The 7,951-nt window shown below is 20.8% G+C and overlaps 1 protein-coding gene across 2 annotated transcripts in view; it reads left to right on the forward strand.

The window, feature by feature from the left end:
• Window positions 1–46: 46 nt before the first annotated feature.
• LOC108001634 (orexin/Hypocretin receptor type 1) overlaps window positions 47–7,951 on the forward strand; it is an 84,659-nt gene continuing 76,754 nt past the window's right edge. The window contains exons 1-2 of one of the 2 annotated variants that reach the window (XM_017062717.3): window positions 47–245; window positions 522–612. The gene's annotated coding sequence lies outside the window, so the exon portion shown is untranslated. The remainder of the gene's footprint in view (window positions 246–521; window positions 613–7,951) is intronic. The other variant, XM_062073395.1, reaches the window with a different exon arrangement.

The raw sequence follows: 7,951 nt of genomic DNA on the forward strand, positions 1-7,951 counted from the left end.
CCCCATTCTGCCACCACCATCTCTCTGCATCTTTTGTACCGCTGTTTTCCGCTGCCTACCATTTGCTTCTGGTCCCTTCGACACTATCACATCGACATCCACGGTTGCCTCATTACTTCCTTGATGATATCCCATGACTAGCTCCGTTTTGCTTTTACACTACAGCAGGAATTGCTCAACTTTTGAATTTGTTAGTAAATTTATCAAGTAAATTTATCAATAAAATAAAAATTAAATTCACATGGGTATGTATACTCATCTTAAGTATATAAAATAACAGATGCAAAAGTAATTATCTATCAATCTTGTGTTTGTATTTTGAAGTAAGATTATTTTAAATAATCAGATAATGTAATATAGATTTGACAATTGTTTGGAATAATTCATTAAAAGTGATGTAAAAATATTATTTCAAGTAATGTCATTTCACAAAATGTCTGAAAGTCAACCGATGAAGCTTAATTAATTATTTCTGAAATGATTTCAAGCAATTTTTGTATTTGCGAAAATTTTTTTTTCAGCTTTATTAACAAATTATTAACGAAAAACATTGGCCCATCACAGAGCGCATATACTCGTCGCCATGATAGTAGTGTTGGTTATGTGCAGCTGGTGAGTCACATGTTGCTTCGACTATTTGTTCAAACTTAATGATTCGTTAGTAGTACGTATCCATTGCTGTTGTTATTTTTTAAATTCATAGATTATTTAAAATTGCAATTATTTTAAAATGAATTTGTTTATTTTGAAGATATTTTTCATATTTTCAAATAATAACAATAAAAATAATGATTTTGAAGTATCGCAAATTCATTATTTCTTGTTTCAAATTAAATTTGCTATTTTAGTATATTCAATAGTATAGTAAAATAACAAATATGGTGCTCCATAATTGAATAATAATCTAAAATACAATATGTTAATTCTTATTAATTTTATAATAATAATAGTTAAATAGTTAAACAACATTGTAAATAATACAAATTTTTAATATGATATGGCATACGAGTTTTTTGTTGCATGATCATTTTGTTTTGGGTATCAAGTTTATATTCCCTTTTTTCTCCTTTGTTTTTGTTAAGTTTTAAGTAATGTTGGAAAATAAAATTAATAATTAGTTAATTAATGATTCTTAATAATGACATAATGCTTCATTTATATAATAGATAAATTTATATATTATGATGATACTCAGAGTTTTAATTAAAAATGCATTTATTAAAAATGCATTCAAAAATTAAAAATTGATTGAAACTCTATTCAGAATTATTTAAAATCTATTTTTCTCAAAATTAATCACAATTAATCAAAATTGATTCAAATTAATTCACATTTTCAATGTTTGCCGCAAAATTATTCATTATTGAATCACAGTTCAAACAACGAAACAATTAAAGATTCAAATTTTATTTAAATTTAATTAATTTTGTATATATTTAATAACTTTTAAATTATTCTTTTAACAATATTACATTGAATAATTCAAAATTAAATATTTATCCAAAATTGTTTAAAATGTTTCTTGAAATTGTTCAAAATTTTTCAGAACAAATCATAAACACAATAAAGATCAAATAAAAATTAATCAAATTATTAAATTGTCAATTATAAAATTGTTAATCATTTGAATTTATTACTATTTGTGTAAATATTAATTATAATATTAATTATTCATCTATTATTTATAAATTATTTATAAATTGGTATTAAATTAGTAATTTAATTGGCAATGAAAATATACCAAATCGATACATTCTATCGCAAGATTTTTAAATAGTAAAGTATTGAACAATTTTAAATGTTTCTTAATTATTTTTACATGATTTATATTAGAATAAATATCTCAGACTAATGGATCGTAAAATTATTTTATTTTTTTTCGTTTTACTAGATATCAATTCGTCGAACAATGATGGATATTAATTTTGTATGGTGAATCTTTAACTTTACTAGATCTCAAAAGGAAACTTATTTATTAAATATCATTTGTTGCATAAGCTCAAGGCAAAACAATATCGACGCATATTGTTGCTAATGTGCTTTTAACTATTATAGTGATTCATTGTTTCATTATTCAAGAGATTTGCTACTTTTTCAATGTAATTCTTTTTCCCCCCTTCATAATGATTCATATAAAGATAATGCAACTTAACTTTTTTATCGCTGTTTTTTTTATCCACCTTGATAATTTTGTACTATAAATCTTAAATCTTGTATTATATATTTTTTTTAATCATCGTGTAATATAATTTAAAAGGAATTCTACAAATCTAATTTTAATCCATTTATCTGCTTGGCAAAAGAATTACTCGGTAACAAAAAGTATTTTAAACATACAGTTTCAAATAGAACAATTTATTATTACTCTTCATTAATGATTCTTTCCTTGACTCTTATAGGAATTTAAAATTATTAATGATTATTTTAATATTTCTTCTAATTGTATATGAATAAAAATTTTAAAGATCGCCTAATTGAAAGTACGATAGATCATATTACATGTTTCAAGATCTCGATAGTAATCTTTTTTTTTCATTTTTGTTACTTGGTTTTCAATATTTAATAAAACTTCTATCATGATGTACTACTGTATCATCTCATATTCTTGTATTATTATTTTTTTCTCTCTATATAAATATCTGTAATTATCTAACAATATTGAAAAACTTTTTATCACTTTTTATCAAGAAATTTACATATTTTGGAAAATTTTTCGTGTATAGTATAATATATAATATAATATAGTATAATAATATAATAATATAATGTAGTATAATAATATAATGAATAATATAATGAAAAATTTATTTTTTGATAAAAAATTTCCTTAAATGTATGAAATAAATATATATATATATAGAACCCATTATGATTTATATATTCTTAATAATTTTTCATATAAACTAGAATTGTTATTAATTTTAATAATATATATTATTAGTGAATTATTGAATTATTGAATTATTAAATTTGCATAAGATATATGAATACTTTTGTAACTGTACATATTTCATCAATTTTATTATATTAAAAAAAAAAAGAAAAAGTTGATACAAATTGTAAATCGGTAATTGTCCATAGAATTGATTACAAATTTTTTTCTACAGGTAGAATTTTCCATACAAGATATTTTTATCAATCATCAATGACGTGTATCTTTATAAAAAATGTATTAATATCAATAGATAATATCATTTTATATATATTATATTAAATAATATAGAAATTTATTGAAAAAGTTTTTATTTCTGTTGCTATAAATTACCACATGTTTCTTATTTTTTTATATTTTTATATTTTTTATTTTTTTATATTATTTATTTTTCACTTTGAATGAAATTAAGCAACAGGAATAAAGAATAAAGAAACATTTGACGATTTTTTTAAAAAATATCAAATATTGATAAAATATTTGATTTGTTTCAGTGAAAATGCAGCTTTAAGTTACTTACCGCATATTCTCGAACTGTATTTCGAACTTCGATAAAGACACAAAAATAAATTTAAAATCAGCTATTTTAACTTTACACTTCTATCCATGTTATTTGTATAATAATTTAATTAGAAACATTAATATTTCAATTTAATTATTTATATACAAAACTATAAAAAAAATTTACAAAAAAATTGTAAATTTTATCATATTAATTTTATTTTATCGTTATTCTAATTTTTTATAATTAATAAAAAAGATTGAAGATTATAATAGATTTAATAGAAGAAAAATATCAAATATCAATTTACAAATGATATTTGTAAGTTCAAAGTCAAAATTCTTTATTATTTCGGTATATCATTTTTCTTATTTTATATTTGATTTATCAATCTCATTATTTTTTTTTATAGAATATGAATATTCGTATTTTAAATAAATCACTATAATTTCATTTTTTTCTCAAAATTCTTTGTATTTTATTAATCAAAAAAATTATGACCATATAATTAAAATTTCAAAAATTTATCAAAATGATAGAAAGATGGCCAATTTCTTATAAAACGTAAAAACAATTAAAATTAATGAATTTTTCTTATGAATACTTAAAATTCAAGATCAGTTTTTATATGTTGATTGAATTTAATTTCAGTTTTAAATTTATTGGAATAATTATTACATGTTGAAACGAATTGTGAGATTGATTCTCAATATCATGATCATTCTAACCTCTCTAAGCACTGCAATATTATAACACTGCAGTACAATACATTTGAATTAAAAGTTACGATTACGAAAATTTTTATTACCTTGAAAGTCTTGGAATGTCTCAATAAATTCAAAATTTTTGACACTTTCACTTTTATTAACCATTTATTACTTTTTATGTTATTGCATACATAAGAGCATTTTTTTATTGCATACAAGCAAGAAATAATGTCGGTAAAAATGAAAACTGGATAATATAAATAAGACAGAATAATTTTCAAAAGTTTCATAGCTATTAAAATGATCAGGATTTTTAAAAATTTTTAGATTTTGAATCAGATTCGAAGTGATTCAAATGTTCTGCTACTTTAGTAATTCGAAATATTTCAAATTCCGTTATTATTAATTAATCGCAATAAGTAACCGAACAAATTATAACCTCTTGTCTCAGTTCGTTTTCACTAATCTTTTTTTCGAATCTGCACATTAAAGTTAGTCGCAATTTTTCTTAAGAATATTCTATTATTGTTTCGTTTTTCTATTGTTAAATCAAAACAAAAAGAATTGCATCACTCGTTTTATGAACGAATTCCAATCGATTATTCGATGCAATTATTGTGATTATCATTTTCATAATACAATAAAAACGGTAAAAATATTCTCCAATGCAAGTGATTGATGCAAGAAATATGTGAATTCCAGTTTCGTTCACCGTTTCACAGAAATTTGAACGAGGAAAGTAATTTTAAAACGATTCTTAAAATTTTAGTGATTTCATTGTGATCCTTTCAATGTGTTGCATCAATATGCAAATGGTTTTAAATACCTGAGATTATTTATTTTGTACTGAATAATCTTTTATTAAGAATCATTAAAATCATCTAAACGTTAGTTATTTTAATAGAAATAAAAAAGTATTTTAAAATCTTGAGGAATATTATAAAAAAAAATTAGAATTATAAAATCAACAAACAATTTTTATTCATTTTATTGTTTTATTAATTTTATTTATTATTTTATCCATTATATTGCACGTTAATCATATTTATATAATAATATTTGAATAATATTTATATATAATTTTTGATATAAAAAAGAAATAATACAATGTTTGAAATTATCTTTTACAAGTTTAAAAAGGTTTAAAAGAGATTATGAGATCAACATTGACAAGAATATTAATATATTCTTTATGATTATACTTTATCAAGTTTAGTTATAAATTAAATATTTATACAAATAATAAAACTTTTATTTTTCGTATAATGTTATTTTTTTTATTATCAAAATTAAATAGTATATATTTTGTGAATCTTTATATTTTAGAGTTACTGATAAAATTAATAAAAATAATTATATTATATCTTTTGAAACACTTTAAAATTATATTTTTAAAGACATATCTTAAAAATTTCATATAATATATTATATTTATTGTATAAAATTTCAACATTTATTCTCTTAATTATATTACGATATATTATTATGACATTTTTTATTTATTATAATTTTCTTTCATTTTTTTATTGTTTTTAATAAGGTGATTTTAACGTATTTATCCTGACTTTTTCCTTTCTATAATTGATAATTTACTCTTAAAATTACAGTATTTACAGGTAATATGTATTTATTGATTTTTTTTAAATAATTGATACTATTTTGATCATGGTATATCATATTTCGATATGATAATACATTTATCCAGGATTTTCTTCTAATTGATATATGATTTTTTTAATTACAACACTTCCTATGTCTACATCTACTTTATTTTATTTTAATCAATATATCAGTTTTTTTTATTATACCAATTCTAATTTATTTATCTATCATTCGTCTATCTATCATTTCATTTAATTATTTTTTTTTAAATTCTATCCAGCAATTATTTTTTTTTCGTAATTAACATTTTTATTGTAGTGCACCTAGTTCAAACTTATTGTAAGCGGAAATCCCGTACGGTTTAATCGAAATGGAAATCCCATGATACAGTACACATTTTCCTGTTATATGAAACTCGTACTTCGTTGACGTCACGTATTTCTCAGATTTCAGAGATCGTTGGCTGACTATCGAACAAGTCTCGTTATTACAGAAATGCTAAATCAATTTCATGACATGAATAAAGCAGTTTTACCGTTATTTATTATAGTATTTGCTAGTGAACTTTTATCAAAATTCTTAGAATATTTTTTTTTTATATTTTTAAAATTTTTATGAAATTTTTTGATGTTATTTGCATGAAATTTATTATTATATAGTAGAAAAATAAAAAAAAAAGAAAAAAAATTGAGAAAATTAAGAACAATATTTTTGTCAATCTTATATTACAAATCATATTTTTTCTTTTATTATTATAAAATTATTTTATTTATTATGAATAATTATATAGATAATGTTATGAATATAGTAAGTCTAGTCATTTTTAACTTTTTTCGAATTACTAAATGAATATTTACAATTTTAATTTATTTATTGCAATATTAGTTTTATAAATTTCATAAAGCTATAATATATAATGTTGTAATTTAATGTTTTATGTCATCATTTATTTTTTAATTACAATAAATTTTTAATTATTGCGTCTTAATAATCTTAATAATATTAATCTTAATAATCTGTGTAATCGATTTAATAAAATTTCCAATTTCTGCAGTTAATTTAAATTTAATTTATCGTAGGTGGATAATTTAAATTGTCGCATTCAATATAAAATAATATAGTGTATTTAATGTATTTATGAAATACATTTGAAGAATCGATTTTACAGATCAAAACAAATTTGATATATAAAAATGTTGAGACTTATTTCAATTATGATGAAAAATTATAAGCTATTATATTTGCATTAGCGAAAAATAGAATAAATTTCGATCGATATTTTTATATTTATTTTGGCTTTTGAAATCAATCTTTCAATATCCTTATAGCATAATTAAAACGGTGGACACATTCTTGTCCTTGTAATTATACTTATTTTCATCTACGCAATGATTGACCGTGTATTTTGCATGTTACGTAATCTTGATTGAACGTTTGATTAGGTCAAGTGACGAGAACAATAGTCGATCTCTCTCTACGCCGGCTATAACCCTATTTTATAATCTTAATTTATCATATCCGAGGCAACACTCGCCCCGTTTGATTTTACATGCGCGTTTTCTCATGCCGGAAGTGTCACTTTGATGTCTTGTTCAATAGTTGATAATCTAACCCGAAGTTGAAAAAGAACATCAAGGTCAATTTTATTGATTTTCTATTTCTATGAAATAAATGTATAAACTTTCGACACTTTCTCTTTTTATCTTAATTAATGTAATTGATTGTAACAATTTTTTTAAATTTTTTCAAATTTATGAATAAATCAAATTAGTGAGAAAACATTGTTAAAATATTGGCATTTTTTTTAGTTTTTTGATACATTGTATATAGTACTCCTAAAAATATTCCTTAATAAGTAATAGTAGTAATAGTAATAATGAAAATTTAAAAAATAAAAAGTAATAAAAATAAAAATTTAAAAATTTTTTCCAATATTATTAAAATTAATTTTTATGATTTTTTAGAAGTACTTTGAAAATTTAAGAATTTTTTTCTAATATTAAAATTTTTATAATTTCAACGATACTAAATTTAATAGAAAAATTGACAAAAAAAGTAGGAGAGAATATTAAAATTCTAGAATAATGCAGAGTAAAGATTGATAAAGGAAAATCAAAATATACTTTCTCACAAAATTGTAGAAATAAACAATGATTCATAATTTTTTTTCAATCTTCAATCTCGCATCTGGAAATTCCAAGAAAAGTA

Source organism: Apis cerana, linkage group LG1, assembly GCF_029169275.1.
Source record: "Apis cerana isolate GH-2021 linkage group LG1, AcerK_1.0, whole genome shotgun sequence".
Classification (NCBI taxonomy): domain Eukaryota; kingdom Metazoa; phylum Arthropoda; class Insecta; order Hymenoptera; family Apidae; genus Apis; species Apis cerana.